The sequence below is a fragment of the Bufo gargarizans genome, chromosome 4 (assembly GCF_014858855.1).
Source record: "Bufo gargarizans isolate SCDJY-AF-19 chromosome 4, ASM1485885v1, whole genome shotgun sequence".
Taxonomy (NCBI): domain Eukaryota; kingdom Metazoa; phylum Chordata; class Amphibia; order Anura; family Bufonidae; genus Bufo; species Bufo gargarizans.
Genome location: NC_058083.1, coordinates 9,007,737 through 9,021,858, shown reverse-complemented (window position 1 = coordinate 9,021,858; position 14,122 = coordinate 9,007,737).

The following is a 14,122-nucleotide window of genomic DNA, read 5'->3' as shown; positions in this document are numbered from 1 at the left end:
ACTGAGCAACGCCCCCTTCTTTTTGGCGGAAATTCTAAAACAATATATATCAAGGTATGTGTATACACCATTATTATATATGTAAAGCTCCTAATGAAGGGGTCCCCATCTTTGTACCCTGAAAGGCGTTGAGCCTTATTTTATAATAAAATAATTGATTTGAAGCTACCTGTGAATTGGCTGCCATCAATATCTGTCATTCTACAAGCGATTCTGGCTAGGGGGGGTAGGAGGTTCTGCTGGTGTCTTAAGCTTATCCAGCAGACCACTCCCTACTCAGTGAAGTGAGTAAACAACATTTTGGATCAATATTTTAATATTCTATTTATTACTTTTTAATCCCTTCTTTACGCGTTTTTACTTCTGTGTAGACACAGTAGCTAATTCTAAGCCTCTCTTTAACACCAATTTTATTATATTGTGGTCACCCCTATAAACTTTATCTTATAGGTGAGCAAAATCTGGAAAAAAAATCTTCGTGTTTGTGATCTTACCCCTTTACATGTGTCATCACCTCAGTACTACTTAGTTTTTGGGGGGCCTGGCGCTTTTATCTGGGACAAATACTGTCCAGGTCTGCTTTCTGTGTCCATTCTTAATGAAGGAGCCCACATGATACCAGCCCTCTCTACAAAATTCTTGTTTAAACCCCCACATCGCTATCCCAGTAGCAAACGCACCCCCTATATCACTTACTTGCAACCTTATTCTCCTTTTCCTCCATCCACCATTCCGGCTATAGAAGTAACTTATTCTATCACCTCAAACACACCTATCCCACTGGCACCTTGAGTTCTTATCTTTTTGGATAAACCAGTCCCTAAGATCTGATTAACCCTCGCTCTCTATTCTCTCTCTACATATACAGTATGTGGGGGAAACCACCTGTGATATGAAAACTAGACTCAATAATCATACACAGACCATTAGAAACAAAAGAAAGGATTTACCAGTATCAAAACACTTTGTGGACATGAAACAAAGAAAATGAACTGAAGTTTATGATTTTGGACCAAGTAAAAATGCCAAAGAGAGGGTGAGATAGATTATCACTATTAAAGAAAAGTGAATTGCGATGGATATTCCGTTTGTACTCTTTTAAGACCAAATGTACTAAATGTAGACTTTAGGGTTGAATTTGGTATGATGAGTTGATGTATCCTAGCCCTAGACTTATAAAGTCTCCTGTATCTTGCTATTAGAGTTAGTGAATTTTAGTGCACTATTTTAGGTATTATTTTGGAAGAAAATTAGTATATGGTTGTTTATTATTTCATCTTGTTTTACTCTACTGTAGTACTGAAGATTCAAATCATGGAAGAGGGAGATTATGGCCCATATTGTCATGAAGCATAAATCTATTGTTTAACAACTTTTAGCTATATATGATAGAATATACATTGTTTGAATAAAGCCTGAGGGGTTAATAGTAGATAAAGCTAGGTAAATTGACTGGTCTTGATCCGTGACCTTTGATTCCAACAACGTATAACGCAGGGGATTTTAGTGTGAGCATGACCAATATAGTTGCCCGGCAATGTGATGTTTATAGTTGAACGGTGGGTATAGATGGTGATTATATATCTAGAAAATAGAAAAATTAGTATGCCCATTTCTTAGCCCTTAAATAAGATGGCGACCGCTAGCGGAAAGGGGATGTGGCAATAAGAACTGGAGCATGCGCATTGAGTAAAGGAAGACGCAACGGCCGTGGCGCAGTGTTGGGTGCTTGCTCCATATTGAGATGGTGATTATTTCACATATGGGGACATGACTTCCTCCTACAAAGATGTATTTATATAGCCAAGCGTCTTTGAAGGTTTTTAGGAGGGCACACGCTTGCATATTCCCTTTCCAACATTCCAATAACCACTACATATTCTTATCTGTGAGACAGCTGTGAGGTCAAAAGTGCCTTTTCCACCCTTAAAATGTTTGTACGGGGGTACTCTTTCCAAAACGGGGTCACTTCTTAGGGTTTTTAATTTCTGGGGACCTCAGAATTTTTTTTTTTTATGAGACATGGCACCTAAAATCCATGTCTGTTAATTCAAGCTTACTAAAAACCATATTTTGCACATTGCCTCTAGAGCCCTGCTGTGCGGCCATACAGCAGACGACAAGCACTTATGAGGTGTTTCCTGAAGGGGGGAGAAAATAGGGAACATATACTTGGGTGCATTTTCTCCTTTAACCCCTTGTGAAAATAAAAAATCAGGGTCTGCTAGTAATTTTTCATTTTTAGAAATGTGTGATTCAAAATCGTAATTCTGCCTTCTGTGAGACACTTGTTTGCTTAAAAGTACCCTTTCTGCCACTTAAAATGTTTGTGCAGGAGTACTCTTTCCACAATGGGGTCACTTCTTAGTGTTTTTAATTTCTGGGGACCTCAGATTTTTTTTTTTATGCGACATGGCACCAAAAATCCATGTCTGCCAATTCAGGCCAGCCAAATTCAGATTTAGCTCGTTGCTTGCTGTGCACCCATACAGCAGGCTACAAGCACATATGGGGTGTCTCCTCTGAATAGGGAGAAAATGGGGAACATATACTGGGTGCATTTTCTCCTTTAACCCCTTGTGAAAGTAAAAAATTGGGGTTGATAGTGATTTTTTATTTTCACAAAGGTGTGCTTTGAAATCCTATAACAAGTGTTTCTGCCTTCTGTGAGACACCTGTTTGCTGAAAATTACTCTTTCTACCACTTAATATGATCATACGGGGGGTGCACTTTCCAAAATCGGATCACTTCTTAAGGTTTTTCATTTCTGGGGACCTCAGGAAAAATTTTAATGCTACATGGCAACTAAAATTTATGTCTGCCAATTCAGGCCTGCCAGCAAAATCCATATTTTGCCATTTGCCTGCTGTGCACCCATACAGCAGGCTACAAGCAAATATGGGGTGTTTCCTTAATGGGGAGAAAATGGGTCACTTCTTGGGGTTTTTTCTGGGGAACTCAAATGTTTTTTTAATGAGACATGGCACCTAAAATACATGTCTGTTTATTCAAGCTTACAAAAAACATATTTTGCATGTTGCCTCTAGAGCCCAGCTACGCGCCCATACAGCAAGCTACAAGCACATATGAGGTGTTTCCTGAATGGGGAGAAAATTGGGAACACATACTGGGGTTCATTTTATCCTTTAACTCCTTGTGGGGAAAAAATTGGGGTCTGCTAGTAATTTTTTTCCACAAAAGTGTGCTTTGAAATCCTTTATCAAGTGTTTCTGCTTTCTGAAAACTACCCTTTCTACTAATTAATTTGTTCGTACGGGGGTTGCTCTTTCCAAAATGGGGTCACTTCTTCGGTTTTTTTTCTGGGGACCTCAAATGTTTTTTTAATGGGACATGGCACCTAAAAATACATGTCTGTTTATTCAAGCTTACAAAAAACATATTTTGCACGTTGCCTCTAGAGCCCAGCTATGCGCCCATACAGCAAGCTACAAGCACATATGAGGTGTTTCCTTAATGGGGAGAAAATAGGGAACACATACTTGGGTGCATTTTCTCCTTTAACCCCTTGTGAAAATGAAAAATCAGGGTCTGCTAGTAATTTTTCATTTTTAGAAATGTGTGATTTGAAATCCTTTAACAAGTGGTTCTGTCTTCTGTGAGACACCTGTTTGCAGAAAAGTACCCTTTCTACCACTTAAAATGTTTGTGCGGGGGTGCTCTTTCCAAAATGGGGTCGCTTCTTAGTATTTTTAATTTCTGGGGACCTCAGAATTTTTTTTAATGCGACATGGCACCAAAAATCCATGTCTGCCAATTCAGGCCAGCCAAATTCACATTTAGTTGTTTGCCAGCTGTGCACCCATACAGCAAGCTACAAGCACATATGAGGTGTTTCCTGAATGGGGAGGAAATGGGGAACATATACTGGGGTGCATTTTCTCCTTTAACCCCTTGTGAAAGTGAAAAATTGGGGTCTGCTAGTAATTTTTTATTTTCAGATATGTGTGCTTTGAAATCCCTTAACAAGTGTTACTGACTTCTGTGAGACACCTGTTTGCTGAAAAGTACCCTTTCTACCACTTAAAATATTCTTACAAGGGTGTTCTTTCCAAAATGGGGTCACTTCTTGGTGTTTATAATTTCTGGGGACCTCAGGAATTTTTTTAACGCAACATGGCACCAAAAATTTATGTCTGCCAATTCACCTAAAATTTATGTCTGCCAATTCACCTAAAATTTATGTCTGCCAATTCAGGCCAACCAAATTTACATTTAGCTGTTGGCCAGCTGTGCGCATATACAGTAGGCCACAAGCACATATGAGGTGTTTCCTGAATGGGGAGAAAATCTGGAACACATACTGGGGTGCATTTTCTTCTTTAATCCCTTGTGGGGAAAAAATTGAGAGCTGCTAGTAGTTTTTTATTTTTCACAAATGTGTACTTTGATATCCTTTAACAAGTGTTTCTGCCTTCTGAGAGACACCTGTTTGCTGAAAAGTACCCTTTCCACCACTTAAGATGTTCGTACGGGGGTGCTTTTTCCAAAATTGGGTCACTTCTTAGGGGTTTTTAATTTCTGTGGACCTCAGGAAATTTTCTAATGCGACATGTCAATAAAAATCCATGTCTGCCAATTCAGGCCAGCCAAATTCACATTTAGCTTGTTGCTTGCTGTGTGCCCATATATGGGGTGTTTCCTGAATGGAGAGAAAATGGGGAACATATACTGGGGTGCATTTTCTCCTTTAACCCCTTGTGAAAGTGAAAAATTGGGGTCTGCTAGTAATTTTTCATTTTCAGAAATGTGTGCTTTGAAATCATTTAACTAGTATTGTTGCCTTCTATAAGACACCTGTTTGCTGAAAAGTAAATTTTTTACCAATTAATATGTTTGTACGGGGATGCTCTTTCCAAAATACGGTCACTTATTGGGGTTTATAATTTTCTGGAGACCTCAGGAAATTTTTTCATGCGACATGGCACGTAAAATTTATGTCTGTTTATTCAAGCCTGCAAAAACTATATTTTGCACTTTGCCTTTAGAGCCTTGCTGTGCGCCCATAAAGCATATTACAAGCACATATGGGGTGTTTCCCCTGAATGTGGAGAAAATCTGGAACACATAATGGGGTGCATTTTCTCCTTTAACCACTTGTGAAAAAAATTAATTGGGGTCTGCTAGTAATTTATTTATTTTTTCACAAAGATGTGCTTTGAAATCCTTTAACAAGTGTTTCTGCCTTTTCTGAGATCTGTTTGCTGAAAAGTACCCTTTCTACCACTTAATATGATCATACGGGGGGGGTGCACTTTCCAAAATGGGGTCACTTCTTATGGTTTTTAATTTCTGGGGACCTCAGGAAAATTTTTAATGCTACATGGCACCTAAAATTTATGTCTGCCAATTCAGGCCTGCCAGCAAAATCCATATTTTGCTGTTTGCCTGCTGTGCACCCATACAGCAGGCTACAAGCACATATGGGGTGTTTCCTTAATAGGGAGAAAATGGGGAACACATACTGGGGTGCATTTTCTCCTTTAACCCCTTGTGGGGAAAAAATTGGGGTCTGCTAGTAATTTTTTTTCACAAATGTGTGCTTTGAAATCCTTGAGTCTGCTAGTAATTTCAATTTCCACAAGTGTGCTTTGAAATCCTTAATCAAATGTTTCTGCTTTCTGTGAGACACCTTTCTACTAAATTTGTTTGTACTGGGTTGCTCTTTCCAAAATGGGGTCACTTCTTGGGGTTTTTAATTTCTGGGAACCTCAAATGTTTTTTTAATGAGACATGGCACCTAAAAATACATGTCTGTTTATTCAAGCTTACAAAAAACATATTTTGCACGTTGCCTCTAGAGCACTGCTGTGCGGGCATACAGCAGACTACAAGCACATATGAGGTGTTTCCTGAATGGGGAGAAAATAGGGAACACATACTTGGGTGCATTTTCTCCTTTAACCCCTTGTGAAAATAAAAAATCAGGGTCTGCTAGTAATTTTTCATTTTTAGAAATGTGTGATTTAAAATCCTTTAACAAGTGGTTCTGCCTTCTGTGAGACACCTGTTTGCTGAAAAGTACCCTTTCTGCCACTTAAAATGTTTGTGCGGGGGTGCTCTTTCCAAAATGGGGTCACTTCTTAGTGTTTTTAATTTCTGGGGACCTCAGAATTTTTTTTAATGCGACATGGCACCAAAAATCCATGTCTGCCAATTCAGGCCAGCCAAATTCACATTTAGTTGTTTGCCAGCTGTGCACCCATACAGCAAGCTGCAAGCTACAAGCACATATGAGGTGTTTCCTGAATGGGGAGGAAATGGGGAACATATACTGGGTGCATTTTCTCCTTTAACCCCTTGTGAAAGTGAAAAATTGGGGTCTGCTAGTAATTTTTTATTTTCAGATATGTGTGCTTTGAAATCCCTTAACAAGGGTTACTGACTTCTGTGAGACACCTGTTTGCTGAAAAGTACCCTTTCTACCACTTAAAATATTCTTACAAGAGTGTTCTTTCCAAAATGGGGTCACTTCTTGGTGTTTCTAATTTCTGGGGACCTCAGGAATTTTTTTTATGCGACATGGCACCAAAAATGTATGTCTGCCAATTCAGGCCAATCAAATTTACATTTAGCTGTTGGCCAGCTGTGCGCATATACAGCAGGCCACAAGCACATATGAGGTGTTTCCTGAATGGGGAGAAAATCTGGAACACATACTGGGTGCATTTTCTTCTTTAATCCCTTGTGGGGAAAAATTTGGGAGCTGCTAGTAATTTTTATTTATTTTTTCACAAATGTGTACTTTGATATCCTTTAACAAGTGTTTCTGCCTTCTGAGAGACACCTGTTTGCTGAAAAGTACCCTTTCCACCACTTAAAATGTTTGTACGGGGGTGCTTTTTCCAAAATTGGGTCACTTCTTGGTGTTTTCAATTTCTGTGGACCTCAGGAAATTTTCTAATGCGACATGTCAATAAAAATCCATGTCTGGCAATTCAGGCTAGCCAAATTCACATTTAGCTCGTTGCTTGCTGTGTGCCCATATATGGGGTGTTTCCTGAATGGAGAGAAAATGGGGAACATATACTGAGGTGCATTTTCTCCTTTAACCCCTTGTGAAAGTGAAAAATTGGGGTCTGCTAGTAATTTTTCATTTTCAGAAATATGTGCTTTGAAATCATTTAACTAGAATTTTTGCCTTCTGTAAGACACCTGTTTGCCGAAAAGTAATTTTTTTTACCAATTAAAATGTTTGTACGGGGATGCTCTTTCCACAATAAGGTCACTTCTTGGGGTTTATAATTTCTGGAGACCTCAGGAAATTTTTTCATGCGACATGGCACGTAAAATTTATGTCTGTTTATTGAAGCCTGCAAAAACTATATTTTGCACTTTGCCTTTAGAGCCTTGCTGTGCGCCCATAAAGCAGGCTACAAGCACATATGGGGTCTTTCCCCTGAGAGTGGAGAAAATCTGGAACACATAATGGGGTGCATTTTTTCCTTTAACCACTTGTGAAAAAAATAAATTGGGGTCTGCTAGTAATTTTTTTTTTTTTTCACAAAGGTGTGCTTTGAAATCCTTTAACAAGTGTGTCTGCCTTTTCTGAGAACTGTTTGCTGAAAAGTACCCTTTCTACCACTTAATATGATCATACAGGGGTGCACTTTATAAAATGGGGTCACTTCTTATAGTTTTTAATTTTACGGGACCTCAGGAAATTTTTTTATGCTACATGGCACCTAAAATTTATGTCTGCCAATTCAGGCCTGCCAGCAAAATCCATATTTTGCTGTTTGCCTGCTGTGCACCCATACAGCAGGCTACAAGCACATATGGGGTGTTTCCTTAATGGGTAGAAAATGGGGAACACATACTGGGGTGCATTTTCTCCTTTAACCCCTTGTGGAAAAAAATTGGGGTCTGCTAGTAATTTTTTTTCACAAATGTGTGCTTTGAAATCCTTGAGTCTGCTAGTAATTTAAATTTCAACAAGTGTGCTTTGAAATCCTTTATCAAGTGTTTCTGCTTTCTGTGAGACACCTGTTTGCTGAAAAGTACCCTTTCTACTAAATTTGTTCGTACGGGGTTGCTCTTTCCAAAATGAGGTCACTTCTTGGGGTTTTTAATTTCTGGGGACGTCAGACGACATGTCTGTTTATTCAAGCTTACAAAACACATATTTTGCACGTTGCCTCTAGAGCCCTGCTATGCGCCCATACAGCAGACTACAAGCACATATGAGGTGTTTCCTGAATGGGGAGAAAATGGGGAACATATACTGGGTGCATTTTCTCCTTTAACCCCTTGTGAAAGTGAAAAATTGGGGTCTGCTAGAAATTTTTCATTTTCAGAAATGTGTTCTTTGAAATCCTTAAACAAGTTTTACTGCCTTCTGTGAGATACCCGTTTGTTGAAAAGTACCCTTTCTACCACTTAAAATGTTCGTACGGGGGTGCTTTTTCCAAAATGGGGTCACTTCTTGGTATTTTTAATTTCTGGGGATCTCTGGAAATTTTTTAATGCGACATGTCACAAAAAATCCATGTCTGCCAATTCAGGCCTGTCAGCAAAATCAAAATTTTGCTGTTAACCAATAAAAAAATAAAAAAACTTCATGCGTATAGTCGCGTGCGAAAATCCCCATACAATTAAAATATAACAATATTAATGCCATACGGCAAATGGTGTAACAGGAAAAAAAAAATATTCACAATTTTTGTCACTTCAACTCCCTGATAATTTTTTTTATAAAAAGTGATCAAAACGTTGCACACACTTCAAATTGATATCACTAAAAAGTACAGATCGCCCCGCAAAAAATGAGCCCTCACACAGCGTACACATAAGTACAAAAAGTTATAGGGGGTCAAAATATGGTGATATAAATTTTTTCCTCAAAGGTTTACATTTTTTGTTCACCATTAAAACGCAAGAAAAATTATACAAGTATGGTATCGTAACCATACTGCCCTGGAGAATGAAGTTAACAGGTCAATTTTACTGCATAGTGTATAGCGTAAAAAAATAAAATAAAAATCCTGTCAGAATTTTCCCAATTCTACCCCATTTGGATTTTTTTTTCCTTTTTACACTACATGGTATGCAACCGTAAATGGTGCCATTAGAAAGTACAACATAGGTCAGTGTGCTCTGCCGGTGCTGACCGGACCTACAGCACTGCAATGTATAAGTCTGTGTTCACAAATTTAGCACCCAAGAAGCTGGGCGAAATATACGTCGGGTACCACTGCTGCCAGAGTGCTGGTCTGTATTTCTCTTCGGGAATCTGTTTGCTTATTTGGTCTGTATGGTACATTAGTGACATAGAGAAGGCGGCATTGTATGTCGGAGGTGTTTGCTATAATATCGGGAGGTTTTGTGCTGCACTATTAATGTGATTTGTCATGTATTAATAAAGATTTATATGTAATACAAAGGTGTGGTACTAGTTGTTTTTTCTTTGGGGGTGGATTATTCACCACAAAAAAAGAAAAGTGATCAATAAGTGTTATTGTGACCCAAAATTATAATGAAAACAAAGTGGTCCTGCGAAAATAAAGTCCCACACAGCGCCGTAGAAAGTAAATTAAAGTTAAGGGTTTGGGGATGCAGTGATGCAAACACATTTATCTTTTTATTGTAGAAAAGCAACAAAACAAAAAAAATGTTTTTGGTATCGCTGTAATCGTACTGACCCAGAGAATAGTTATTTATGCCAAAAAATATAAAACTTGTAATGTAAAATCTCAGTGGCAGTATTGCTGTTTTTTCCCACTTCCCTGCCAGAGTTAAAAAGGGCCCAATCTCATGACTATATTTTTCGTTCCACATTTTTGCGGATCAGATGCACTTATTCATTTCTATTAAGCCACAAAATCCTCAAAGAGCACACCATGTCTTATACTAGTCCGCAAGATGCGGTTCAAGGCTCCATTACAGTCTACGGTTCCGCAGAAACGCAGACTGCAAGCGGGATGTGTTCCGTATGTAATCTGGATATTGCCGTATCCGCAAACTTTAACTCCCTGTTATGTCACCTTTGAATCTCTATTAAAATATTGCCTTCCGTTTTTTTGCAGATCAGCAAAATATATTTTTTGGGCGGAATATTTTGCTGAACTGAGCAGACGGCAAATAACAAGACTATGTGAATGAGCCTTAAAAGTTACTCAGAGAGTTGTGTGCCCCAAAAACCCAAGCCCTCACACACCTACGTAAAGTGAAAAATAAAAATAAAGTTATAGCTCTTAGAAGGCGGCGATCAAAAAAAATAAATCACTTGGACAGTAAGGCCCAGAATAGGCTGGTTACTAAAGAGTAAGACCCTTGTGGCCCTTGATTTAGAGTTAAAAAAAAAACCTCCATTAAACTGATGCCTCAGGTCCATTCTAAAATCTATTTAACATGTACTTTTTTTTTATTTTATTTTTTTTCAAATCGTGCACGGTAAATACTTGACTACATGTCATGTGAACACAGCCTGACGAGCAGCCCATCAGGTCAGTCTCCGGCTGCAGCACCGTTAAAGTAACAAAACAAAAAAAGCACATTTGCCGTTTCTAAGGGGTTAATATAAAAAGGCCTGACTTCTTACAGAAAAAAGCGAGTGTTTTGTGTAACTGCTGACTGCTCAGGGTATAACGCATGTGCTTAGTCCTATTCCCCTCAGCTTCTCCTCTCCCTCCACTATTAATGAGCGCCCTGCTCTCTCCTATTCTCCTCACAACTCCTTCTCCTTTTCCTCCTCGGTTCATTATTCTCACAAAAACCGAGAACTTAGATAAATAAACGCCTATTTTTTCTGAAATGTACGCTCTATACAAGCGTCCCCTTCACACACAAGCTATAAAATGGCCGCTCTGCGTCGCGCCCCGCCTATTTATACCGCTCTGCGTCTCGCCGCCTCCTTCCCACAATGCACCCTGCCTCCCAGGAGGTGGAGGACCAAGATGGCCGCCGTTTTGTTTTTTTATGGGCGAGAACAGTGGGAGTACTGGGAGGAGTCTGGAGTGAAGGAGGCTGGACCTAGGCCTGTTGTGCCCGGGCATCCCTGTCCATATGGTAGATGCTAGAATGGAGTAGTTAGAAGGAGGTTTGTGACGTCGCTGGTCACCTGCTCCTTCATGGTCACATGACCAAAAGTGGGCAGTGCTGGCAAACACCGACTGCGAGAGCTTGTGGAAGGAGGAGGGGCTGTGTTCCCGCAAGCTCCTGCAGTCGGTGTTTGCCAGCACTGCCCACATTTGGTCATGTGAGCAAGAAGGAGCAGGTGACCAGTGCAGTGACGTCACAACCCTCCTCCGGAGAGACTGGCAGGAAGACTGCGGGGACAGGCGGCAGCGGTGCCAGGAGGTCAGTCCGTGTTATGGTATCTCCTCAGGTGACATGTTATATGTCAGGCCAGGGGTAGGACATGTATGTATATTGTATGTCAGGAGATACAGGTGACATACTACTACTGGTATGTGGTCATTTACAGGTGGCATGTTCTGGCTCCATGGGTTTGGACATGTGTTATGTATGTAACCAGTCCATGTGTGGAGACATGAGAAGCGCATGTAATGAGTCTGAGGGCTTAGGACACGTTACATGGATGTGCTCCATATGTACGTCCTGAGTAGAGATGAGCGAACTTCTGTTTTAAGTTCGGCGTCTAAAGTTCGGGGGCGGGTTAGCGGAGAATCCCGATCTGGAACCGGATATGGATTCCGACTTCCGTTGTGGTCCGTGGTAGCGGAATCAATAATCGGCCATTATTGATTCCGCTACCACGGACCACAACGGAAGTCGGAATCCATATCCGGTTCCAGATCGGGATTCTCCGCTAACCCGCCCCCGAACTTTAGACGCCGAACTTAAAACAGAAGTTCGCTCATCTCTAGTCCTGAGTATGTCATATAGGACATGTCATATGTGCATTCTGTATTAAGGAGCTGTAGGTAACTGGTCACATGAATGTAATAACCATGTATGCACAGGTTAGGTCATGTTCTCCTTCCTAAGTCCTCAGGTACATGGGTTGGGACATGTACTGTGTATGTATGGAGGGATAGGTGACATATATGTATGAGCTTAGGTGATATGTTATACTGTATGGGGGGCAGCCACAAGGAGACGTTACACTGTATGGGGGCAGCCACAAGGAGACGTTGTACTGTATGGGGTCAGCCACTAGGAGACGTTGTACTGTATGGGGGCAGCCACAAGGAGACGTTGTACTGTATGGGGTCAGCCACTAGGAGACGTTGTACTGTATGGGGGCAGCCACAAGGAGACGTTGTACTGTATGGGGGCAGCCACAAGGAGACGTTGTACTGTATGGGGGCAGCCACAAGGAGACGTTGTACTGTATGGGGGCAGCCACAAGGAGACGTTGTACTGTATGGGGGCAGCCACAAGGAGACGTTGTACTGTATGGGGGCAGCCACAAGGAGACGTTGTACTGTATGGGGTCAGCCACTAGGAGACGTTGTACTGTATGGGGGCAGCCACAAGGAGACGTTGTACTGTATGGGGGCAGCCACAAGGGGACGTTGTACTGTATGGGGTCAGCCACTAGGGGACGTTGTACTGTATGGGGTCAGCCACTAGGGGACGTTGTACTGTATGGGGTCAGCCACAAGGGGACGTTGTACTGTATGGGGTCAGCCACAAGGGGACGTTGTACTGTATGGGGTCAGCCACAAGGGGACGTTGTACTGTATGGGGTCAGCCACAAGGAGACGTTGTACTGTATGGGGGGCAGCCACTAGGAGACGTTACACTGTATGGGGGCAGCCACAAGGAGACGTTATACTGTATGGGGTCAGCCACTAGGAGACGTTACACTGTATGGGGGCAGCCACAAGGAGACGTTGTACTGTATGGGGTCAGCCACTAGGAGACGTTGTACTGTATGGGGTCAGCCACTAGGAGACGTTGTACTGTATGGGGTCAGCCACTAGGAGACGTTGTACTGTATGGGGTCAGCCACAAGGAGACGTTGTACTGTATGGGGGCAGCCACAAGGAGACGTTGTACTGTATGGGGGCAGCCACAAGGAGACGTTGTACTGTATGGGGGCAGCCACAAGGAGACGTTGTACTGTATGGGGGCAGCCACAAGGAGACGTTGTACTGTATGGGGGCAGCCACAAGGAGACGTTGTACTGTATGGGGGCAGCCACAAGGAGACGTTGTACTGTATGGGGGCAGCCACAAGGAGACGTTGTACTGTATGGGGGCAGCCACAAGGAGACGTTGTACTGTATGGGGGCAGCCACAAGGAGACGTTGTACTGTATGGGGGCAGCCACAAGGAGACGTTGTACTGTATGGGGGCAGCCACAAGGAGACGTTGTACTGTATGGGGGCAGCCACAAGGAGACGTTGTACTGTATGGGGGCAGCCACAAGGAGACGTTGTACTGTATGGGGGCAGCCACAAGGAGACGTTGTACTGTATGGGGGCAGCCACAAGGAGACGTTGTACTGTATGGGGGCAGCCACAAGGAGACGTTGTACTGTATGGGGGCAGCCACAAGGAGACGTTGTACTGTATGGGGGCAGCCACAAGGAGACGTTGTACTGTATGGGGGCAGCCACAAGGAGACGTTGTACTGTATGGGGGCAGCCACAAGGAGACGTTGTACTGTATGGGGGCAGCCACAAGGAGACGTTGTACTGTATGGGGGCAGCCACAAGGAGACGTTGTACTGTATGGGGGCAGCCACTAGGAGACGTTGTACTGTATGGGGTCAGCCACAAGGAGACGTTGTACTGTATGGGGTCAGCCATACATTTAATAATCCAGAACGTCTCCACCACCTTCTGCACAGAAGCGCCATGTTGCGTGATCTGTCACAGGACCTGATGCAGGAGGCTGAGCAGAGTGTGAACAGGTCTTAACCATACGAGTTTATGTATTTCTCATAATCCAGAATATTTGGTTCTCCTGCACCTCACCGGCTGCAGGCCTCGGGCCGGGCGCTGACCTCACCGGCTGCAGGCCTCGGGCCGGGCGCTGACCTCACCGGCTGCAGGCCTCGGGCCGGGCGCTGACCTCACCGGCTGCAGGCCTCGGGCCGGGCGCTGACCTCACCGGCTGCAGGCCTCGGGCCGGGCGCTGACCTCACCGGCTGCAGGCCTCGGGCCGTGCGCTGACCTCATCGGCTGCAGGCC